This window comes from Sus scrofa, chromosome 13 (genome assembly GCF_000003025.6).
Source record: "Sus scrofa isolate TJ Tabasco breed Duroc chromosome 13, Sscrofa11.1, whole genome shotgun sequence".
Lineage (NCBI taxonomy): Eukaryota > Metazoa > Chordata > Mammalia > Artiodactyla > Suidae > Sus > Sus scrofa.
This window is the reverse complement of record NC_010455.5, coordinates 17,436,978-17,462,765: the sequence shown is the minus strand read 5'-3', so window position 1 is coordinate 17,462,765 and position 25,788 is coordinate 17,436,978. Positions and strand designations below refer to the sequence as shown.

The window sequence follows — 25,788 nt, the reverse complement described above, 5'->3', positions numbered from 1 at the left end:
TATGACTTCTGAGGGCAGCCCTTGGGAATGACTGATGGGTGCAATCATCAGGAAAGCTGAGGCTGCTCACACTCCAGAGCTCCCCTGGGGGCCAGGCTGGAGTAGCCCTCGGAGGTCTGGCTTTGTCTATTCCACCCACTGTAAGTCACTAACACGTGACCCTCACCTCAGGGAGTTTGTCTGGATAAACTAACCAAAGACCAAGAGTATCTAAGGAAAAAAAAAAGCAACAACAACACAACCCCCCCCCCCCCCCCCCCGCCCCAGCTTCCAACTGGTTTGTTCCACGTGCATCACCAAATTCAAGCCACCTCCTTTTTCTGGGCAAGTTCCTACTTGGATTCTTTTGATCTGGATACAATGGAATCTAAAACCCATGATATTGGAGGCAGATAAAGGGTTTCACTTACTCTGTCCCATGTGCAGGAAAATGATTCAGGTTATACTCAACTAGTCAGGGACACAAACTGATTTGGAAATAGGGAGTTGGTTGTGAGGAGTTAGAAGAGCTGGGGAGAGGAGGGAGCGCACAATTTCCCAAAGGTCAGTCACTGTAGGGAGTGGCTGCCACCTCCAGATCAGAAAGATGTAAGAGAAAAAAAACTGTTGCTCAGAGTGCCCAGCAAGCGATTGTCAGGGTAGAGTTGGCTGCCTGCCTCTGCAGAAGCACAACCAAGTCTACAGAAAAAGGGCTTCTTCCGAACGTCTGCCAGTGCCTCCCCTGACAGGGAGCCAGGTGGAAAGCCAGTCTGGGAATGTAGTTCGCAGGCTCTGGGCCCTGGCAGTGGAGAAGCAGCTAGAGGCACAGATCATACGGCTGAGACCACAGACACCATCTGCACCTCACCCCAAGTCTCCATCCTCTTCCTGATGGTCAAAGTCATCCAAAGGTGCCCTAAGCTTCAGAATGGGCATAAGACCCCTTACTGGGATGGAGGAATAGGGGAGAGAGGAAGGGGGCAAGGAATATAGGACAATGAAGGACAGCAAATGGCATTGCCTGTAGTCTAAAAAGTACCCCTTTAAGGGCCCTTGGGAATCTTCCAGGCCTGGGAATGTTTAGACCCTTTTCCTCCTGTAGGGCAGAGATTAAGAGGCACACCTTCTTTTATCTTTTTTGCTACACTGGTGGATAACCTTTCATCTAAACTCTAGCAGAAACTTAAACCTTCTCCAGAAACAGGCAAGCAGGCTTTCAAACACAAATGTGCTCTAAGAGGAAAATTGCAGCCCTGTGGGTGCTTTTATTTCCAGCTGATCCTCCAGCTTGGGCCCAGAGACCTTGGCATTTGTTATTTAAGAATCAAAGTCACAGTTGATCAATCCCATCTGTTTCTGAGAAACAGGGACAATCAGTGTCCTGGTTCCCAAGCTCCATGCAAAGCCTGTTCCCTTGGGCTTTCCGTGGGCCACTATTTGTTCAGAGAATTTTAAGGTCTACAGTGAGAAGGATAATTTAAAACCCCACTGTATTAATTACTTATTGCTGTTATGACAAATTATCACAACCACAGCGGTTTAAACAATACATATGCATTACCTTACAGTCGTGGATGGTATCAATGTTATCAGGTATCAAGACTTGTATTCCTTCCAGAGGCTTTTGGGAGAACACATTTCCTTGCCTTTTTAACATCTAGCGGCTGCCTGTGTTCCTTCCTCCAGCTTCAAAGCCAGCGACCCAGCACTCTCTGTTCTCTGCTTCCATCTCTGACTCTGAGCCGCCCACATTCCTCTCATAAGGCACCTCAGATTACATTGAGTTCACCTGGGTGATCTAGGCTACTGGCCCCTCTTCAAGACCCTTGGCTTAACCACACCTGCAAAGTTGCTTTTATCTTTCTAGGGAACATATTCATAGGTTCCAGGAATTAGAACTATTTGGGGGCCATGGTCCAGCCCCCCATGCCCACTGTCTGTAATGTGTGTTAAATGGAGAGGGCTGCAGTGGGTGTGAGCTAGGTTAGAATCCCACCTCTTCAGGAAAAGGCAGCTTCTGCATGCCATTGAAATGAAAATTATTCAGTCATACATCAAGTTAATAATGAGCCCAAATGACCTTGTCCCTTCACTGTTTTAAGTAAATAATTTTAGGCTTTCGTTCTTTTTCACTGAGGAAGAATTTTCAGAACATTGTCAAATTTGCCCTGGATCTGGGTGGTCACGTGGGGGGCAGAAAAGCGATCATGGAGAAAGTGGAGCTAGTGTGAAGAGATACGGGCTTGAGATAATGCTCAGTGATCAGTGTGAACACTCACCCAGGTAGCTCTAGGCAGACGCTGGGCACAGGAAGTCTCTCCGCTAATATGCCACTGTGCATGCTTGGGGGCCCTGCCTCTCTGGCACCACTAGTGCACATGCATGGGGCTGCAAGTTCTCACACCACCAGCACAAAGGTTGAGGGTAGTATGTGTCCAAAGCAGCCACAGAGCTAGTCCACCATGCAGCCAGCCTTCCTGACCCACCACCCTTCGAGTTCCTCAGTCATAAGGTCTGGGGTGAGGCCCCGGGATTAATATGTTTAATAAATACTGAAGATTATTCTCACTCAAGTTTGGGAATTATTGCACTCATGTCTTGGAGCCCTTATTAGCATTAAAAACCCAAGGGCAGTTTTTGTGTAACTGAGAGTGTGCGTGCCATAGGAACCCAACCAAATGCCAACTGGGTAACTGCAATATATATTACCATAAAGCTGCACATTCATAGTTAGAATGTGTCTCTTTCAGGGCTCATTCTAAGTATGGTCAATATGCTTGAAATTGCAATAGCTAAGAGGTGCACATAGCACTCCAGGTTTTGCAGCATAGCTATTTACTTCTGGAGGTGTTCAAAAGGGGCTGTTTCAGAGAGGAAATTCAGTTTTTCTCTTTGATTTCACACACCTGCATTTAATATAAGGTCTATTCGATTCTCTCTGGCTGACTTGAAGTGAATTGCCATATTTCATCTAAACTAAGACATTATCAGTTTTAAGGTACACCATTATTTAATGTATTACCAGGAAAGAAAAAATCCAATTAAATGATGATAATTATAAGACATACCTTCATTTCATATATGTTAAAATTCGTGAGGGGAAAAGGAAGTATGTTGTTAGAATTCAATATTTCAAGATTGTTGCTTTCCATGAAAGAAGAGGCTATTATTTTTTGGATGAAATCAAATTTCCCTCAAACTTGGAGCTGGTTATCTTCTCCACACTTGGCATCCATGCATGGGAGAGCAAAATCCAGTTCTGTGTTAGCACATATTTTGTATTACATTGATCTCTATCTTGCTAATTAGAAAACAAAGTTTTAGAGAATAAAACCCAATGATTGTATAGAAACTAAATTGAAAATTAGAATACAGTTTAACAAGAAAATATAATAGCAAAGTTAAAACACTGTCTCCTTTTTGTCATTTAAAGTGGAAGCGGCTCAGCAAAAAGAAAATACTGTCCTATTTTTTGTGGAATTAGCCATAGAAAGTATCTGCTGGTACTTTATGCTCTGAAATATCCTTCTAGGCTATAGAATTTTAATAGGCAGATTTCATCCTAGAAGCTTAATAAATTGATATTCAGAGACTTTTTTTCCCCCAACTCAGGCACTAATATAACCAAGATTTTTTTTTTTTGTCCTTCATGAAGCTAGGTATTATGATGTCTATAAAACCCTAGTGGGATTTAGGAATCACATTCTCTATACTATATTCCATAAGGCAGAGGGTCCATGGTAATTGAAATTTGTTTTTCTAAACTAGGAGAATGTATATTTGTGACTCTTACTCAGCCAAGACACGTACAAGAAGCTGCTCCACTCCTGGGTTTGAAAATAGAGCAAACGGATTTAGAAACCACATTTGAAACCTATGTTCTTTGATGGCAGTGATAAGATTTTGTCCCCAAGCTAAGAGGTGATTTGTTCAAGTGGTTTTTTGTTTTGTTTTGTTTTTTTGGGTCCCCCCCAGCTTTTCCACCTGCTTTTGGGATAGTTCGTTGTGCAGCCATAGGTAACTGAAATTCGGGGTAGTTTTTTACACAATTGATAACTGAATTTGGGGTAGTTTGTTTTGCAGGAATAGATCATAGAAATAGGAAGAAATCCAGTAAGGGTAATATTTCAAGCCGAATTCTGTAGAGGGTATCTCTAGTGTGATCCTGCTGAAGGAATCTCAATTTTGTGTCAGTGTTATCTTATCCTTAGGTTTTCAAATTCCTGGTTCATGGATAAGGACCACCTTGCAGGGGCAGAGACAGTGGCATAAATTCTCCAGCTCTTCAAGGTTTCTTTAGAGTGTAGACAGGGACAATAACCCCTCAGAGAGTCTCTGGCCCCTGGCCCCATCAGATCAGAGCATGTAGTAGTAACTTGTCTGTTACTGTTTCTCAATGTGTAACAGACTACACAACTTAAGCAAAAAAGCCATGTAGGAATCCCAGGCATTAGCTTGTTTGATCAATGAAGGACTCGGTTGAACAACAACATATTGTGGGAGGAATCTTTGTAGGTGGAGGAACAGGTATATGCAGTTTTTTTTTTTTTTTTTTTTGGCAAGACAGGAGAAATAAGCCCTGAAAAATGATGCCGGAGGAAGATGCTTGCGTAGCAAAGCACACAAAAGCAGCTTTGTGACAGTGCTGAACATTTTCTGCTGTTCAGAGAAGTGTGAAGTGGGAGAGGCTAAATTGTAGGCAGGTGTGTTTGACAGTGGTGTTGGCACAACTAACTTCCTAATTCCTGACCCTATTGAAGCAATGCCTGTGTTCTTTTTTGTTGGGTTTAATTAGAGCATAAACATGATTTTTAAAAAGTGGAAATTGGTTAGAATTGATGACTATTTCTATAGAGAGAATTAATTTTCAACAAAGTGTCCTTGAAAACCTGTGCTGGCAGTTTGGGGAGGGAGGTCTCATTTTCTAAAGGCAAATTTTGGCTACCTCTGTCCTCTCCCTTCTACCTCAACACTTAGAAAAAAAAGCATAAACAGGGTTTTTTTTGTTTGTTTGTTTGTTTTTTTTAATGGCTGTAGGGGTGGGGGCTGCCCACATGGCATGCAGAAGTTCCTGGGTCAGGAACTGAACCCATCACGCCACAGTAGTGACATTGCCAGTTCCTTAACCACTAGACCACCAGGGAACTCCAGAGTTTTTTCTGTTTTTTTTTTTTTTTTTTTTTCTTTTGGCAGTGCTGACAGCATGCAGAAGTTCTGGGGCCGGGGATTGAACCCTAGCCCCAGCAGTAACCAGAGCCACAGCAGAACAATACTGGATCCTTAATCTGCTGTCCCGCCAGGGAACTCTTAGTATTTTTTTTTTTTTAATCCACAATATAAAGCAGTCAGTTTTGTGGTATTCTTTCCTAGATTTCTCTTATAACAGGAAACATTTCTTTACCTTGTATGTGGTTTTTAACATGCAGATGTTCAGAATGAATGATTTTTACATGCCACACTTAGGAATTGATCTATTCCACTAGACAACCAGGACCACTGCTTGGCACTTAAAGCGCTGCCACTGGAGTTTTTGCTGGGTGGGGTGGCAGCTTTGGGAAGTGCCAAAAAAGCTCAAGTGCTGGGGTTAAACTAGAGCTCTGGGTAAATGTTGCCTCAAAATAGCTGCTGGCGTAATTCCCTTTGTGGCTCAGCGCGAAAGAACCAAACTGGTGTCTGTGAGGACGTGGGTTTGATCCCTGGCCCTGCTCAGTGGGTTAAAGATCCAGCATTGCCCTTTAGCTGTGGTGTAGGTTGCAGATGCAGCTCAGATCTGGTGTTGCTGTGGCGTAGGCCGGCAGCTGAAGCTCCAATTCAGCCCTAGTCTGGGAACCTCCATGTGCCATGGGTGTGGCCCTCAAAAGATAAAAAAAAAAAAAAAAAGCTGTGGCATCAAAGCCAAGTTAGCCAAGGAATCCATGACTCTCAGATGCTGGCCATCATCATCTGGAGCTTCTGGGAGAAAAATCTCTGGTTAATCCAAGCATTGGAAAATGCTGAGAAATGATACACATCTGTTTCCTGGGTAATTGTTTCTTGTCCATCAGCTCCAGCTTGAAGGACCAGAAAGCATCAGTGGGCCCCAAGCAGCAGCCCTCCCAGTGCCTGGGCACCATTTCCTTCTTGGTTCAGATATTTTGCCTGGAAATGGTGACATTTTAATGGGTGACAGTGAGACCCCCTGGCCTCCAAGTGCTAGCTGGTGGAGAGAGGTCTTCTGAGGTCACAGACACAATGGCTGCTTCATCAGATCCCACTGATTGCTTGCTGCTGGGGACAAGTGGGGATTTGCAACTTGATTAAAAATGGAGATTTAGTGGCTGAAGTAGAATTTCTCAGATAATTGCTGGCAATGGGCCAATTCTGCTGGACTGAGTTCCCTGTGGCATATTATCCACTCTCTGACTGAAACCAGATCCACAAAAGATAGAAACGTGTCATAAAGACACACCTTCTTAACAGGTGTCTTGGTCGTGTGATGTGTAGAGCAAGGGAGGAGAGGTGTGTGTTTCTATTTCTTTGCTCTAAGGTGTTCACTGAAGGAGTGTCAGAGCCTATTCAGGATTTTTAAATTGGTGTTTGACACCACAGTCTTCAAGTTATAAATAGACTTCTTGGGATTGGGATCATTTTCTTTAGAAAACAAATCAAAGCCAAGGTGACTCTATTTCCCTCTAGAAACAATATCGAAGGGCATCCTATTTCTTCCTTCACCCAATTGCATAATTTTCTCCTTGTAAATGTGTGTGTCTTTCATGCTTTTTCCTGCATAAGACCATGTCTGATCTTTGTGGTTGGTCAGGATTGGATTAAAACAGTCTGAGCTTGTGCTCCCAAACCCAGACCCCACACGGCATTGTGCTGCGTGAGAGGTGAAAGTGTTTTAAAGGATGTGCCTGAATGATTTAAAAAAATTGTACTACACAAGATTGGTGAGGGGAGCTGGAAAATGATATCCCCCATACGCTGCTGCCTTTCCTGAAAAGCAATTTGATGACATGCATCAACAGCCTTAAATACGTACATGTCCTTGACCTAGAACTTCTAGCATTTTGTCTTTAGGAAATCAGCAGGGATGTGAACAAAGTTTGGCTTCTCTTATGTTTGCAGCTGCCTGTCTAGCAAAATCTTGTCTAGCAAGATCTTGGCACTAGTGTTTAACCAGAATAATGTGTATTCAGGAACAACAAAGGTGGAAATGTTAACAGTGGTTGTCTTCCCATGGTGGAATTACAATTCTACTTTATGTATCTGTATTTTCGAATTTTTCTTCAATGAATATGTATTACTCATTAATTTTTTTTTTGGTCTTTTGAGGGCTGCACCCACCAATATGCATATGGAGGTGCCCAGGCTAGGGGTCAAATCGGAGCCAGCAATGCCAGATCCAAGCCGTGTCTGTGACCTACACCACAACTCAAGGCTACACTGGATCCTCAACCACTGAGCAAGGCCAGGGATCAAACTCACGTCCTCATGGATACTAGTTGGGTTGGTTACCTCTGAGCCATAAAGAGAACTCCTAAAAACATTTAAAAAAATTCTGAACTGTTAAAAAGTTTCATTGTAGAAGTGTGCCTAATGATGTGACAAAAGTATTCACAAAAAGAGTAAGTGTAAATAAAAATAAAATTGTAAAAATTGTAACTAAAACAATTGTTAAACTACATGTGGAATGATTTTACTTTTATTTATTTCTTTATTTGGGCATGCAGAAATTCCCAGGACAGAGATCAAACCCATGCCATAGCTGAGACCCAAGCCACAGCAGTGACAATCCTGAATCCTTAACTGTTGCACTACCAGGGAACTCCCAATTCTAGTTTTAAAGGAAGAGAAATTCATTTATTCTCTCTCTCTCTGCCTCTTTTTCTTGCTCTCACCACACAGCACATGTGCAGACACACACATCTGGTAGCACACACACCAATATAATGCAGTGGTTCTCTGTGGTGAAAAGATGTAACAATTTCTTCTCACTTCTCATCTGTATAATTTATAATTTTTTTTAATGAACATGTAATGCTTGTATAATTGGAGCTTAATTTTACATGCAATAGACAGGATGCCTGAAGTGTATATATGAAGGGGATGGGATGTTGCTGCCTGTTCTCTGCCTTCTACCCCCTTCTGCTTGCTGAGTGCTGATGGAGTTTAGGACTCCCTGCTTGTCTTGGGTAGGATGGAGCCTCTCATTTGCTCCAAAGTGGGCCTGGGCAGAAAGCCTCAGAGAACATCAGGTAGCATCTCAGTGGCCCTTAGGGTGAGATACATATCCGGTATTTAGAAGCAGGTATGGGCAGGAGGATTTGTAGCCTGCCACCTCTAAAAGCTACACTGAGTGCCTCCCTCTCAGTAGCCTCTGCCTGCAAGTCTACTGGCTCCAGGGGTGGCTTCTAGCTTTCTCCTACTTGGTGGGCAGGAGGGAAATGATTGTTAGGAGTGCTGATGGCTTTCTCTCTCTCTTTTTTTAAAATTTAATTAATTAATTAATTAATTATTGCCCTTCCTGAAATGTTTTTATATATTACTTAATGAATTTATTACATTTATAGTTATACAATGATCATCACAACCCAATTTTATAGCATTTCCACCCCAAACTCCTAGTGCATCCCCCCACCCCCTAACCTGTCTCATTCGGAAACCATACGTTTTTCAAAGTCCGTGAGTCACTATCTGTTCTGCAAAGAAGTTCTTTGTGTCCTTTTTTCAGATTCCACATGTCAGTGATAGCATTTGATGTTGGTGTCTCATTGCCTGACTGACTTCACTTAGCATGATAATTTCTATGTCCATCCATGTTGCTAAAAATGCCATTATTTCGTTCCTAGGAGTGCTGATCTCTTAGAATCAGAAAGTTTTCCAGGATTCTCATAAAACGTACTGCATTTAAAGTCACCTCCCTCAGCCACATAGAGAAATCCATGTAAGAGAGGGAGATGAAGGAGAATTAGAGCAGAGCTGCCCACAGCTGGAGACTTGCAGGCAGTGCTATGTGTAGAAGCTAGAAGCAGGCTCTGGTATGCCAGCTACCTGTATGGGCAAGACTGCCACACACTAGCTGTGTGACCTGAGGCAAACACTTAACCCCTCTGGGCCTTAGTTTTCATATTTGCAAAATCAATGACAATGTTGTAATGATTAAATTAGTTAATACATATATAGCACTCTGAACAGAGGCTGGAGTTGGGCAAGCACTCAGCAAATATAGTACAACTTTGACAAGTGTTGCTACATCATTGTTACAGATGTCCATTTGTATCATTTTAAATATTTTTGAAATAGATTACATATATCTATGCTATAAATTATAACTTGAAAAATATACAGTGATGTAGTAATTCAAATAATGCTCCCTCCCAAAGATGTCCACGCCCAAATCCTTGGATCCTGTGAATAATGTTAACACTGCAAAAGGGACTTTGAGATGTAATTCAGTTCATGAACTCCAGGGGAGATTTTCCCGGGTTGTCAATCTAATCAAATGAGCCCTTAAAAACAGAAATTTCTCAGCAAGCGACAGAGAGGTGCAGCAGAAGGGGAAGGTAGAGAGATTCCAAGAGTGAATGAGATTCATTAACTGTGGCCCCAGGGGCTGTGAGGGATGCAGGCAGCCTGGAGTTTCCAAGAACAGCCCCCCACTCCCACTGACACACTGAAACTTCAGTCCTACAACCACAAGCAACTGACTCAGCCAACACCCTAAAGGACCTAAAAAGCAGATTCCTCTCCAGAACCTCCAATAAGGAACAAACCCTGACAATACGGTGATTTCAGCCTTGTGGAGCCCAGAAGTCCAATCCACCCTGGACTTCTGACTGTGAGATAGTAAGTTTGTATTGCTTTTTTTTTTTTTTTTTTTTTGTCTTTTTGCTGTATCTTGGGCCGCTCCTACGGCATATGGAGGTTCCCAGGCTAGGGGTCCAATCGGAGCTGCAGCCGCCGGCCTACGCCAGAGCCACAGCAACGCGGGATCCGAGCCGCGTCTGCAACCTACACCACAGCTCACGGCAATGCCGGATCGTTAACCCACTGAGCAAGGGCAGGGGTCGAACTCACAACCTCATGGTTCCTAGTCGGATTTGTTAACCACTGTGCCACCACGGGAACTCCAGTTTGTATTGTTTTAAGCTGTGAAGGTTTTCATACTCAATAGAAAACTACAAGTGAAAAGTTTCATTCCCACCCTTGCTCCCCAGCCTCGTTTCCCTTTCCTGGGGACAAGTGTTTTGTGTTTAGAAAGGAAAACCAGAAAAAGGAAGGAAATAGGTCTCTTATTTGGAATATTAAACCATGAGATTTTTGTTTGGGAAGATCAAAGAGTAGGAAGAATGATAGTTCTTGAATGTTTTCATAGGGAAATCTTGAAAGCTGAATTGTGCCAAGTGTGATGCAGTCCACAAGAAAACGATTAATGAAACAGTAAGAACATCTGAGATTCTTTTGAATCTTTATGGAAAAGAGAATCACAACTATTTAGAAAATGTGGATAATTATGAACATATTTGTGAAGTTAAAATATTTGAATGTATCATAAAGGAAAGATCCCTATGAAAATATAAGAGGTTTTGTTTTTAGAGCCATCAAAAAGCTTTAGTTGTGTTCTTCCTTGAAGCCAAATCTTCTGGAGAATGGGGAGAGAGAGAGTGGAAGGGAAAAAATGGAAGACACCATTAGTCAATTTGAAGAAGAGAATTACCTGAAAAGAAAAGAACTGTAAATATCCCAAATGGAATCTGAGCTTGAATCATTTCAAATAGGTCTTAGACAAGGTAGACAAAAGATGGTTCTTTAGACAGACCGGGGTCATTTTTTATATCCTGGCTTCTACCAAAGCTCAGTCTGCAGCCTTTTATTTTTCCTACTGACATTTGGAAATTTGACAATCTCTCAGCTAATATTTATATTTTAAACCAGGATTTTGGGGGATTTTTGTTTTCTGGTGTTGGTGGCAGAGAGGTTGGGGAAGGAAGACAATAAGCTATCCAATGGATATCCTGGCATATTCTTTGGAAGAATCACTGAACCTGACGTCCATGTTTAAAACTTATTGTGCTGGAGTTCCCGTCATGGTGCAGTGGAAATGACTCTGACTAGGGACCATGAGATTGAGGGTTCGATCCCTGACCTCACTTAGTGGGTTCAGGATCTGGTGTTGCCGTGAACTGTGGTGTACGTTGCAGACGCGGCTTGGACCTTGTGTTGCTGTGGCTGTGGTGTAGGCTGACAGATATAGCTCCAATTGGACCCCTAACCTGGGAAACTCCATATGCCACAGGTACAGCCTTAAAAAGACAAAAACAAAAATAAAAAATAAAACGTATTGTGCTTTACTTTATACAACTATTCATAACTAAGAAATCATTTAAAAATACTTTATGAATATTTGGAGGAAATCAAGTACATTGACTAGTTAGATGAATATTGGCCCCAGGGGGAATATTGGCCCCTATGTCATGTGGGGTGAAAATAATAATTGCTCAAGTCACATTACAAATAAGGCAAAATGCAGCTTTCTCTTGACAAAAATTTCAGAATATACAATGGTGCTTTCTGAATAGCTGTTTTTAAATTTTTAAACAGTATTTTTTTTTGTTTGTTTTTTCGCCCCATGACCTGTGGGAATTCCTGGGCCAGGGATCAAGCCTGCACCATAGCAGTAACCAGAACCACAGCAGTTATAATACCAGATCCTTAACCTGCTGAGCCTCCGGGGAACTCCATAAACAGAAATAAAAACTTAAGAAAAATCCTGTTGCTTTTCTATAATTTTCTCAAGAGATTTCATCTCGAAAAGAGTAAGATGTAATTCACAGACTTCTATTTCCACCCGATGAATGTATCACAACCTGTGCAATCAGCCAGGAATTCACTTTTAAACTCATACATCCCAAATTCCAAGTTATACTTACATTTGCTTCAAAGAAAGGCCTGAAACAATTTCCTCTGAAGTCTGTTACTACACAGCCCAGAGTACCAGGAAGATGCTCCTATGTGGTCCCTTTTCCAACAAAAGAATCCTGGGTGTTGAGGGAGTGCTATCTAGCCAAGGCTGTGAAGTCTCTCTGTTCCTGGCTGAATAAGAAAGGTGTCTCAGGAGTTCCCATCAAGGCTCAGTGGAAATGAATCTGACTAGTATCCATGAGGACTCAGGTTTGATCCCTGGCCTCGCTCAGCTGGGTTAAGGATCCAGCGTTTTCCGTGAGTTTTGGTATAGGTCGCAGATGCAACTTGGATTGGTGTTGCTGTGGCTATGGTGTAGGCCAGTTGCTACAGGTCTGATTAGACCCCTAGCCTGGGAACCTCCATATGCCATGGGTGAGGCCCTAAAAAGAAAAAAAAAAGGTGTCTCAGCTCAGGTGGCTTTGATCAATAGAAAGGCTTCAAGCTTAGCCAAGAGAACCTGGTTTAATTTGCTTTGGCAGAGGAATGAGGACAGTGGCTATTATCAAGTATAGAAGAAAATGGCAGCTGTGTGTCCTTGTGGTACCAACCTTCAGGGCCATATTGCTGGGAGTTAGTTTTCTCATGGTCCATCCTTTTTTCTTTTTTAATTTTTAAAAAAAAATTTTAATTTTTTAGACAATTTTCAAAGTTTACTTTCCATTGATAGTTATTACAAAATATTGGCTATATTCTCTATGTTAAACTCATCCTTGAGCTTATCTTATACCCAGTGGTTTGTACCTCCCACTCCCCAGCTCCATATTGCCCCTCCCCCTCATTGGTAACTACTAGTTTGTTCTCTATCTCTGTGAATCTGCTTCTTTTTTGTTATATTCACTAGTTGCATTTTGTAGATTCCATACATAAGTGATATCATAAAGTACTTTTCTTTCACTATCTGATTTATTTCATTTAACATAAAGCCTCCTAAGTCCATGTTGCTGCAAATGGCAAAAATTCATTCTTTTTTTATCTTGAATTGGCCATGCCCGTGGCATGTGGAAGCTCCTGGGCCAGGGATTGAACTCACACCACAGCAGCAACCTGATTCACAGCAGTGACAATGCTGGATCCTTAACCTGCTGAGCCACAAAGGAAATCCAAGATTTCATTCTTTATTATGGCCAAGTAATATTCCACTGTGTGTGTGTTTGTGTTTCTGTGTGTGTGTGTGTATACAACATCCTCTTTGCTGATTCACCTGTTGATGGACACCTAGGTTACTTCCATGTCTTGGTGACTGTAAATAATTCTGCTATGAATATTGGCATTCCATTCTCTTTGTGTGGCTGATGAAGAAGACACTGCCGTGGTTAAAATAACCCCCAGAACAAATTGGCATCCTTATTATGAGAATTATTCCAAAGAAAACTTTTATTTGCCATAATCACACACCTTCAAAAGACAAATTGTTACTGCTCATGCAGTTGACTTGCTTGTGATGATTCCTAAGAGTTTTCCATACCCAGTCATGTCAGTTGGATCCAACAGGATTACTGCTGGTAAAACTGGGTGGTTGCTCATTTATGAGAGATACGGGATCAAATACTCTGGCTCTGACTAGAGCCTGATATTTTAGAAGAGCACTGTGTATTTTATCCTTAAATCTAAGAGTGATATTGACTGTTGAAAACACCTGCTGTTACTGGTCTTTCTGCATTCATCCTGAAGGAAAGTTTTCAAAGACATTTATCAAGCCATTGATAAGAAGTTCCTCCTTGGTTCATTTATAAAGCTGCTGTTTCATACTTCATTATCTTCTTTTTTGTTCTTACATTTTGGGGGAAGTGTCTCAACTCCCTTCCCATTTTTTTTTCTTCCTCCCTTTTTATTTATTTATTTTTGTCTTTTTAGGACTGCACCTGCAGCATATGGAGATTCCCAGGCGAGGGGTCAAATCGGAGCTGTAGCTGCCGGCCTATACCACAGCCACAGCAACACAGGATCTGGCTGCAACTGTGACCTACACCATGGCTCATGGTAATGCTGGATCCTTAACCCACTGAGTAAGGCCGGGATTGAACCTGCTTCCTCATGGATGCTAGATTTATTTCCACTGAGCCATGATGGGAACTCCTCTTCCTCTCTTTTTAAATTGAAGTATAGTTGATTTGCACTGTTGTGTTAGTTTCAGGTATACAGCAAAGTGATTCAGAAATATCTATATTATATATATTCAAAATACATATTATATTTAATATATATCAGAAATATAATATATGTATATATATATTAGGTTCTTTTTCATTATAAGTTATTGTAAGATATTGAATATAACTCCCTGTGCTTTACAGAAGGATCTTGTTGCTTATTCATTTTATAGATAGTAGTGCATATCTGCTAATCTCAAACTCATAATCCTTCTCTCTCCCACTCCCTCTCCCCTTTGGCAACCCCAAGTCTGTTCTTTATGTCTGTAAGTCTGTTTCTGTTTCATAGATATGTTGATTTGTGTTGTATTTTAGATTCCGTATGTAAGTGATATCATACGGTATTTGTCTTTCTCTTTCTGACTTACTTTGCTTAGTAAGATAATTGCTAGTTGCATCCATGTTGCTGCAAATGTTATAATTTCATTCTGTTTTAAGGCTCAGTAATATTCCATTGTATATATGTACCATATCTTCTTTATCCATTCATCCATTGATGGAGACTTAGCTTGCTTCCATGTCTTGGCTATTGCAAACAGTGCTGCAATGAACATTGGGGATACATATATATTTTCAAATTATGTTTTTCTCTGGATAGGTGTCCAGGAGTGGGATTTCTGGATCGTATGGTAGCTCTATTTTTTTTTTTTTTTTTTTTAAGGAAACTCCATGCTGTTGTTGTGCCTCTTTATCTTTTAAAGACTGTCTCAAGACAGTGGGGCACTATTCCCGACTGTGAGAAGGTGTAGTTAACATGATCTTGGCAGGACTTTGTGACTACCTGTTTTATAGAATCCAAATGAACTCACTTCTTTGATGATCCATCTTTGGGTTTTTCCAGTTAAACTTTGGACTGGAATCATCCTCACTTATTTCTCCATTTATGTGTCCTTTTGTCTGCCTAATGGCATACGGCGGGTGATTGCTGCTGTTTTGCTGACTCTGATATGCCAGGCCTGGTGGGAGCTTCTTGGATGGAAAGTGGGGAACTGACCACAGTGAGGACCTCCATGGGAAGTGATAGTGGCTGCTGTGTGTTCTAATTAATATTTCACAAATCTCTTAGGTCTTAGCTTCTAAGTCACTTCCTCAAGGAAGTTCTTACTGACTCTCCCAAATCAAATGTCTCAGTTCTATATTTCACAGCTCCCTTTATCTCTTCTTTCACACTATTCACTAAAGTTCCAAATATTTGTCTTCCTTCCCCATAGACTGTAGGCTCCAAGTGGGATGGGAATGAGGTCCATCTTGTTCATGTCTGTACCCTTAGCACGTACCACACCATTGCAGTGGACTGGCTGTATGACTACCATTCTTTTTTTTGATTGGAGCATATGTCCCTTTGAAGGTGTTAGTATTGTATAAGACCATGTGGCTTTGAAGGTGTTAGTATTGTATAAGACCATGTGGCTTTGAAGGTGTTAGTATTGTATAAGACCATGTGGCCTTAAGGAACTTTTTACACTTTATTCCTAGGCTTTTCTATCAGGGCTCTTCCAGCTTTCCTTGTTAATAAACTCAAGCTGATTAAAAAGCAAATCTTCTCATGTTTTATGGGAAGGATTGATCTAAGGGTCCATAGGAGCGTGTTTATTTGACCGGGATGCCCTGTATATACATCTGCTCAGAAGTGAATGGGAGGCGCTTCACTGTCTGGTGGGTAAGAAAATTCTGCAATTGTCATTCTATAGCCCAGGATGGTTGGTTAATACTTGTCGAGTTTAGAAATCAGTGGTAAAGGAAGTGGTAATGTGGGGGTAAGAAGCTTAAATTTGGGAAAGCATGTTTGCCCTCCCACATTCAAATCTTGACAAAAGAGTCTCAGATCTGTAATAATAGTATTTCTATTTTTAGTCATGTCTTTCCATGGAAGTAAAGTTTAGCAGTCTACAACAGATTAATTTGGGGAAATTCAATTTCTGTCTCTTTGGGACTGAAAGCAAACTAATGAAAATAAACTGGGATTCACTGATAGTATGTAGATAGAACTAATTGCTTTAAATGCCTTCCTTTCTGGGGACAAGAGCATTCCTTTCTTGCCTGCAAGGCATTTGTGTATTTACAGTCCTGTGGTCTTTATGAATCACATAGCTGCCTTCTCCATTTTATAATTTCTACTGGCAAATTTTTGGAGAGAAAGGTAACAGCTAGCATGGGTGGGAAGTAATTACTATTTTCAGTTCCCAATCTTTATCTCCTTCTAAGGGGGTGAAGAAAGAGCTAAGACCTTTCTGAAAGTTAATGTTGTAAATTTGTGGGTGCTCTTGGAAGCTGTAGGAGAAAGGTGGGCTGTCCAAATGGGAATGGGCTATGTAACTCCCGCAAAAACAGCTGGAGAGGAAGATGATTTCAGGAGCTTTATTCTTCATTTGCATTTCCCTGGATTTCAGTGGATTTCATTTCAGACACTAAGTAATGTAATACAGGGCTAAGTTTAGAAGTTATTATCATCAATCAATTAAGTCAGGAAGTTATTTAATACCCTCCCAAATATTTTCTAGGCTTCCTTTTCAGTCATTCAGCCATAATGAGCTTGCAGGGGAAACTTCAACTTGGAAAGCAGGTCGGGATATAGGGTGTGAGCATCCCTTTGGTTTGTGGGGAACTGTGGCCAGTGTTGTGGCAGCCAGGAACAGGGGACACAGCAGCCTTGGCTTTTGATCTTCTCCCTTTGATATGCTACTTGGCTTTCTGATTGGAGACTGTCAATTTCTTGTGGATACAATTTTACGCCAAGCTCTTTATTTTGGTGTCGAGGGACAAAATGACTCTGATTACATGCTATTTGTGGTAGATTGTGTGATTGTTCAAAGTAGCAATTGTTCCTCCCTGTGGAACCCTTCCTGCTAGATGGAAGATTGTCTCTCCTCACATTTTAGTGGGAAGGCTTTCAGCTTTTTTCCATTGAGTATTATATTTGCTGTAGGTTTGTCATAAATGGCTTTTATTATGTTAAGGTGTGTTCCCTCTATAACCACTTTGGTAATAGTTTTGAATCTTAAATTTTGTCAAATGATTTTTCTGCATCTACTGAGATGAGCTTTTATTAATGTGCTACATGATGTTGACTGATTTGCGTATGTTGAACCATTGTGAACTTGGGATGAATCCCACTAGGTTGTGGTGACTGATCTTTTTTAATATGTTGTCAGATTCAGTTGGCTAAAATTTTGTTGAGAATTTTTGCATCTATATTCATCAAAGATATTGGCCTATAATTTTCTTTTTTGATAGTATCTTTGGTTTTGGTATTAGGGTGATGGTAGCTTCATAGAATGTCTTTGGGAGTGTTCCTTCTTCAATCTTTTGGAAAAGTTTAAGAAATATGGGTATAAGTTCTTCTTCGTATGGTGTAATTCCCCCGTGTAGCCACCTGGTCCTGGACTTCTGTTTGTAGGGAGTGTTTTTATTACATATTCAATTTCATTTTAATGATCAGTCTGTTCAAATGATCGATTTCTTCTTGATTCAGTTTTGGTGGGCTATATGTCTCTAGAAAGTTGTCTATTAATACTAGGTTGTCAAATTTTTGGTGTATAGTTGTTTATAGTATTCTTTCATGGTTTTTGTATCTCTGCAGTATCCATTGAGATTTCTCTTTTTCATTCCTTATTTTGTTTATTTGGCTTCTCTCTCTCTTCTTCTTGGTGAGTATGGCCAGAAGTTTGTCAATTTTGTTTACCCTTTCAAAGAACCAGCTCTTGGTTTTATTGATTTTTTTCTGTTGTTTTTTGAATCTCTGTTTTATCGATTTCCTCTCCGATCTTCGTGATTTCCTTCCTCGGCTGACTTTAGGTTTTGTTTGTTCTTCTTTTCTAATTCTTTTAGGTTGTAGGTTAGGTTGTCAATTTGAGACTTTTCTTCTTTTTTGAGGAAGGCCTGTATCACTATTAACTTCCCTCTAAGGACTGCTTTTGCAGCATCCCATAGATTTTGATTGGTTGTGTTTTTGTTGTTGTTTGTCTCGAGGTATATTTTAATTTCCTTTTTGATTTCCTTGTCGACCCATTGGTTTTTTAGTAGCATCTTGTTTAGTCTCTGTGTAGTCAGTGTTTTCGCATTTTTTTCCCTTTGTGGTTGATTTCTAGATTCATGCCATTGTGGTCAGAGAAGATGCCTGAAATAATGTCTATACTGTTAAATTGGTTGAGGTTAGTTTTGTGCCCCAGTATGTGGTCGATCCTAGAGAATGTTCCATGTGCATGTGAAAGGAATGCATATTCTGATTTTTTTGGATGTAATATCCTGAAAATATCAATTAAGTCTAACTTTTATTGTGTCATTTAGGATCTCTGTTGCCTTGTTGATTTTCTTTCTAGAGGATCTATCCACTGATGTGAGTGGGGTAATAAAGTCTCCTACTATTATTGTATTCCCATCCATTTCTCCTTTTATGTCTGTTAGTATCTGTTGTATGTATTTGGGTCCTCCTATATTAGGGGCATATATACTGACAAGTATAATATCCTCTTCTTGAATTGATAATTTTATCATTAAAAAGTGTCCCTCTTTATCTTTCTTTATGGCCTTGGTTTTAAAGTCTATTTTGTCTGATCTGAGTATTATGACTCCCACTTTCCCGTCACTTCTATTCGCATGAAATATCTTTTTCCATCCCTCACTTTCAATTTATATGTGTCCTTTGCTCTAAGGTGAGTCTCTTGTAGGCAGCATATTAGAGGCTGTTATTTTTTTATCCAGTTTTCCACTAAATGTATTTTGATTGGAGCAACAAGTCCATTGATATTTAAGGTAAGTATTATAACATGCATTTATTGCCATTTTTAGCCTTGTTTTCCAATTGATTCTATGTTTCTCCTTTGTTCCTTTCTTTTTTGGTTAGACAATTTCTTTTTATTTTATGTGTGTATCCTCTTATTTTTAGTTTTTGTGAATGTATTGTTTGGTTTTGATTTGTGGTTGCCCTGTTTTTCAAGTTTGTTAACCCCTTCCCATATCTGCTTGCTTTAGTCTGATATTATATAGGCTCCAACATATTCCAAAAAAAAAAAAAAAAAAACCAAACCTCTAGATTTTCGTGCTTTCCTTCCCCACAGTTTATGATTCTGATGTCCTTTTTTTACATCTACATGTTTATTCTTTTGCTGCACCTTCTGTTTGTCGTCATTTTTATAAATAGTTTTTTTTCTTTTTGATCTGTATACTGGCTTATTTATTTATTTTTGTCTTTTTAAGGCCACACCTGTGGCATATGGAGTTCCCAGGCTAGGGGTCAAACCAGAGCTGTAGCTGCTGGCCTATGCCACACAACCACAGCAACGCATTATCTAAGCCACATCTGCGACCTACACCACAGCTCACGGCAATGTCAGATCCTTAACCCACTGAGTGAGGTCAGGGATCAAACCTGCGTCCTCATGGATACTAGTCAGGTTCATTAACCCCTGAGCCACAATAGGAACTTCAATATACTGGCTTATATAAATGATTACTTTCCAATTGTTATTTCTTCCATCTTATATCTTCTTACTTCTTTCCTATTTAGAGGACACCTTTCAGTGTTTCTTTTAGAATGGGTTTAGTATTCTTTTAGTTTCTGATTTTTAGAGAAATTCTTTATTTCTCCTTCTATTTTAAGTTATATTCTTGCTGGGTAGAATATTCTAGGCTGCAAATTTTTTCCCTTTTAGAACTTTAAATATATCTTGCCACTCTCTTCTGGCCTGCAGTGTTTCTGTAGAGAAATCAGCTGATAGCCTTATGGGGGTTCCCTTATAATCACCTCTTTTTTTTTCCTCTTGCTGCCTTTAGAATCCTCTCCTTATCTTTAATTTTTGCCATTTTTATTATAATATGTCTTGGTGTGGGCCTGTTCGAATTCCACTTGTTTGGGACCCTCTTTGCTTCCTGTATCTTGATGTCTGTTTTCTTTAGAGTTGAAAAGTTTCTGCCATATTTTCTTCAAATATATTTTCAACCCTCTTTTCTTTTTCTTCTCCTTCTGGAACCCCTATTATGTGTAGATTGGCCCACTTTATATTATCCCCTAGATCTTTTATATTGCTTTCTTATTTTTTTCATTTGGTTTTCTGTCTGCTGTCCTGATTGGGTGATTTCCATTATTCTATCTTCTAAGTCACTTATTCATTACTCTGCATTATTCATTCTACTCTTCAATGTATTTACCTCAGCTTGCGTCTCTGCAAATAAATTTTCTGATTTTTCTTGACTCATCCTTAAAGTTTCTAGTTCTTTTCTAAAGTAATCTGTATTACTATTCATATCTACTCCTAATTCCTTCATATTTCCATTTGCTCCTTTTTGAACTCAGTGTCTGTTAGATTGCAGAGTTCTGTTTCATTGTTTGCTCCTTCAGGGGACTTCACCTGTTTTTTTAACTGGGAATAGTTCCTGTGCATCTTCATTTTGCTTATATTTTTCTTATTCTGAGTTTAGGGAAAACAATTATCTACTGTCTTGGAAGGATATTTATATATGGGAGTGCTCCTGGGTAGCTGTTATCCCCTTGATTGGGAGTATGCTGTGTACAGTCTTTGTATGCTTCCAGGGATATGGAGGCAATGGGCAGGGCTAGTATCCAGTGCCTGGTTTCTGGGCCCTTGACAGTGGCAAGGATCCCCAAGGAGGTGGGGGCACAGGCTTCTCCTGGTTGTAAGGCCCTCAGAAGTGGCAGTGACCCTCAGGGAGGTGAAGGAGGTGCCCAGAAACTTTGACAGCAGCAATGGCGTGGTGTGTGCATTCCCAGGAGAGTGAGGGAAATGGGTGGCACTTGGTTGCAATGTCCTCCTCAGCTGGGCTGCAGTGGTTTTCACCTGCCACCTGTAGCCCATGCAAGAGGCACCCCACTGCCCAAGATCCCTTGAGCAGAGAAAGATGTTCCTATGGTGGTCCCACCCCCTGCCCCAGGCCTCCTCCTGCACTCTCTCAGCTGTGGGGCCTGGCTCCCCAGCCCCCTCAGGTTGTCTCCACATAGCCAACCCTAGTCCTCTACCTAGAACTGAGTTCTGAAGCGTGCATCTCAGCGCCCAGGCCCTGTCCAAGTATCTCAGCTGTGGTGTCCTGGGTGATGGTGGCTCTCTCTCTGCTTGCCCTCCTCAGTCCAGCTGCTGTGCTTCTCTATGAGGCTTTAAGTTCCCCCTCCTTTCCAGCTGATCTCCCTGTCAATTAGTTGGCCTCCCAGGGTATGCATTCCTTTCCTCTTTCATAGCTCCCTCTCAGGAGTGCTGGTCCCATCCTGATTCCTTTTTCTTCTTGTCTCTCTCTCTCTTTCACTCCCCTTTTGTTCCACCCTGTTATGTGGAGGGTTTTTTGCCCTTTTTGGAGGTCTAAGGTCTTCTGCCATCATTCAGTAGATGTTCCGTGCAAATTGTTCTACATGTAGTTGCATTTTTTTAAATGTGTTTGAGGGACGAGGTGAGCTCCAAGTCTTTACTCCTTCACCACCTTGATCCCAGTCCTCAAGTTAACCTTTTTCAATAGTCACCTCAAAGATCACTCTTCACAAATCATCATAACAAATATGATAATAATAATGAAAAAGTTTAAAATAATGTGACCCAGAGATAATGAAATGCTGTTGGAAAAATAATGTTGACAGACTTGTTTGATGCAGTCTTGCCACAAAACTTCAGTTTATAAAAAAAAAAAAAGAAATGCAGTATCTATGAAGCATAATATATCAAATGGCAATCAAACAAGTTCTGCCTGTATGCACACTGTATTTTCTATAGAATAGATGGTAAACAGGGACCTGCTGCATAGCACAGGGGACACTGCCCAATATTCTGTGATAATCTATATGGGAAAAAGATCTGAAAAAGAGTGGATATGTGCGTTTGTATAACTGATTAATTTTGTTGCATAGCAGAAATTATCACAACATTGTAAATCAACTATACATTAATAAAACCTCTAAAAATGAAAAAAAAAAAAAACAAACAATGCCCCCCCCCAAACCCACAACGAAGTCTGCCTATAAGTTTAGGGTTTAAAAAGCAGGTCAAATCAAATAAGGAGCCAAGAGGCAAAGGTGGGTTTATAGGAGTCTGTAGGGTTACGCCAAGCCTCAAAAGCCCATGTGTCACTCAGGACTGTGCATAAAGCATAAAGGAGTGAAGTGGGTTGCATTACTTCAACACAGAAATAGGCTCCCTCTCCTTCTTGAAATGTGTGGTTCTCTTAGTGTATCTCTAATTTCCCCAAGTTTTGATAGATATTTTCCCCAGTAACTTGACTGTAAGGAAAACAAAAGGATGATTATGACAGATCAGCCCAAAGTAGTGGAGGACTTAAGAGCATGCTTCCCACCAAAGGACTCGGCTCTTTCCTGGTTCCCGTTAAGGGCTGCCATGTTGGAATGTGGGCCCAGTTTTCCTACAGCATCTTAAGTTTTAGGATAACCTGGCAATTGGGGTTTTGGTTTTGAATTTCCCACTTTAAAAACAACATTAACTTCAGTACAGGCCCAGTGATGCAACTTGGCAGGGCAGACTTGACCCTAAACCATGTTGCAATGCTGACTGTGGTCTGTTTTTACAAATATGGCTTCTGGGATGAGAGCTCTGGACTTGAAGGTTGTATTTGCATAGGTGTGTGTGATTTTTAGAAAACACCTGGAGGAAGGGCTGATGCCAGTTTCCACTGGCCCCAAACCGCAGACGTGACTCATCGTCTGAGCTGTCCCAAAGGCAGCAGGAGGCTGTCAGATGACCTTTTGGAGTCTCTCCTTGACTCAGGCTAATGTCCTTTAATGTTGAGTATTTCTAAGATTAAATTGGAGACTTGGGCTCTAAATTACATATTCACAGGGTCCTTGCTAAAATGAAAAGGATTTTTGTGCAAATATGTTTTTTTCTTTTTTTTTTTCTAGATGATATTAGAAGTGTCTAATCTCCTCCAAGGGAAAAGATGAAGGCTTGGATGAATACGCAGGATTTGGAGTCCCAGGATGAGGATATTCTGGAGGAGGGGAAAAAGTCCTGTATTTGAGGACGTCCTTGTTGTCTTCAGCTTTTCTGAGGTTGGAGAGTGTGGACCACAGCAGATGTCTCTGATCTTTGGTATGTACCCAACTGATGGAGTTTAAAGAGGACAACTATCTTGTTTGTGTCCACCCAGCATCTTTGGAACAATCTTCTTCTATTTTTGAAATGTCCTCATTTAAACTCCTATATCCTGAAGGTAGAAGTCAGGTCTCACACACCCAGTCTCACCTTCCTGGTCTTATAGCTGGTGTTGAGGCCAGGGGCCCAGGCTTTGCATAACAGTTTTCTTCTGTTTGTCCTTCCAGATCTGCTTTTTTTTTTTTTTTTTTTTTTTGTCTTTTTGCCTTTTCTACGGCCGCTCCCATGGCATATGGAGGTTTCCAGGCTAGGGGTCTAATCGGAGCTGTAGCTGCTGGCCTACACTAGAGCTCATTGCAACGCTGGATCCATAACCCACTGAGCAAGGCCAGAGATCGAACCTGCAACCTCATGGTTCCTAGTTGGATTCGTTAACCACTGAGCCACGACAGGAACTCTGCTTTCTACCCTTCTGTCCTTTCTATCCTGTTTGTCCCAGGGTTGCTGACCTATGTAGACTTTATCACCAAGGTTTCCTTGCCTCTGGCTTCCACTTGGGTTTAGCCAATGGGAGGCAATAGCTGTATAGTGGACAGTGGAAGGAGAGAGGAATGGGACATTGCTTCCCAGCTCCACCTGTGCCGGGAAGTGTTATGACTATTGCTACTGTCCTGGGAACAGAATAGAAATAACAGAGTGTTGTAGATAGAGATCACTAATGACCTTTCCTCCCTGGTGGAGAACACAGATGAGAAACTGTGCACTGAAACCAGGTGTTTGAATGTGATAGACAGGATGTCACCCTCTTGTGGGGTGATTGGTGGTTTTTTATTTGCTTGTGGCTATTGTGGTCACTATAATCTAGTGCTTTCCGACTACTGCTAATGAAAGAACCACCAGTCATGACACCTGCCGAGAAAAACTCAGCATCCTTTTGGTATATGAAAACTCTCTCAGTAAATTCCCCCAAAACTCTAAGACAAACAAAACAAAGCAAAACAAGACAAAAAAAAAAAACCACTCCAAAACAAAAAAACAAATACTATTTACTATCTCAACTGTTTCTACTGACCTCCAGGAATAGCTCCTTCCCCTTGGCCCTTCAGTTCTAGGTGTGTAATGGTTCCCCCTGTTGCTAGCCCCTGGGCATGTCCCCATCCCTCCCACATCACTATAAACAATCCTCTTAATAAACACTCTGCAAGGATCCTTCTGTGTGTGCCATCGCTTTCCTGCCTGGATGATCACTGATTCACTGTCAATCCAACATGTCTTTGCTAAAGTCTGACTCTGCCAAACTCTAACCCTAAAACTGGTGACAGAAGAGGGGTGGGATGGTGTGATGCTTAATTTTATGTCAACTTGGCTGGGCCATGGTACCCAGCTATTTTGTCAAAGGTCATTCTGGAGGGAGTTTGCCTTGGGTTTAGAACTCTAGTTTGGGAACTGAGATCCCACATCAAGCTGCTGCACGCCATGCCCACCCCCCAATCATTCTACAGTTTCTGTGGGGGTATTTTTAGATGAGACTAAGATTTAAATCAGTGGACTTTGAATTAAGCAGATTCCCCTCCACCCCAATCAGTTGAAAACCTGAATAGAACTCACCTCCCTCAAGAAAGAAGGGATTCTGCCCGCAGACTGCCTTTGTACTTGAACTGAAACTCTTCCCTGCCAGCTTTCCCAATGAGATTTTGGACTTACCAAGCTTCCATAACCACATGCACCAATTTCTTAAAATAAACCTCTCTTTCATGTATACAGTTGACCCTGAACAATGAGGAAGATAGGGGCAGTGATCCCTGTGCAGTCAAAAATCCATGTATATTGGATTTCCCTGATGGCTCAGCAGGTTAAGTAACAACACTGTCACTGCTGAGTCTTAGGTCATGGCTGTGGTACGGGTTCCATCCTTGGCCTGGGAATTTCCACATGCCATGGCCCATGACAAAAAAAAAAAAAAAAAAAAAAGGGAAAGAAAGAAAAAAATCTGTGTAACTTTACAGTCAGCCCTCTGTCTGTGGTTCTGCATCCAAAGATTCAACAAACCATAGATCATGTAGTACTATAGTAAGTATTTGCTGAAAAAAAAATCTGCATAAAAGTGAACCCATTTGCAGTTCAAACCCGTGTTGTTCAAGGGTCAACTGTGCATATCTCCTATTGATTCTGTTTCTCTGGAGAACCAGTGAAATAATACAGACAGTGAACTTACTCTCTTTGGAGGCAAAAGCTGTGAGGTAGAATTCTTGGTGTTTGGCAGTGCTTCAAACTGCATAATTATTGTCTGTTGGCAGTGGTGGCAGCAATGGTTCTCTAATCAGACTAGTTCTGAAGTGTGGATTTGGGAACTGTTTCTGGGATCTCACCTTAAGCCTGGTTCTCTAGCCCTCCAAAGGATTTGTGACATCCTTTGCACGTTCTCCTTTTGCTTCTTCAGAGTCCGGCTTCTGTTGCTTATGACCATTAACCATGACAGAAGCATGGATGAAGAACAGTTGAGGAAAGGTCAGATTTAAAAACAAAAGTTTTGTTTTTGTTGGTTGACTTAAAGAATAATTATCAAATGTAGTTTCATGATATTAAAGTAATTAATTTTTCTTGCAAAAAATATAAATACAGTGTAATTCAGCTATACAGTTATTTCTTCCTTTGGAGTGTACTGTACT

General features: G+C 40.9%; 1 long non-coding RNA gene across 2 annotated transcripts in view; it reads right to left on the bottom strand.

The window, feature by feature from the left end:
* The window catches only part of LOC110256555, a 173,317-nt gene that overhangs the window by 29,824 nt on the left and 117,705 nt on the right, over positions 1–25,788 (bottom strand). Inside the window, exon 1 of one of the 2 annotated variants that reach the window (XR_002338185.1) lies at positions 1,541–1,697. The exons of the other annotated variant lie outside the window; for it this stretch is intronic. This is a non-coding gene — a long non-coding RNA (uncharacterized LOC110256555). Of the gene's footprint in view, positions 1–1,540; positions 1,698–25,788 lie in introns of those variants that run through there. 2 annotated transcript variants of the gene reach the window in all.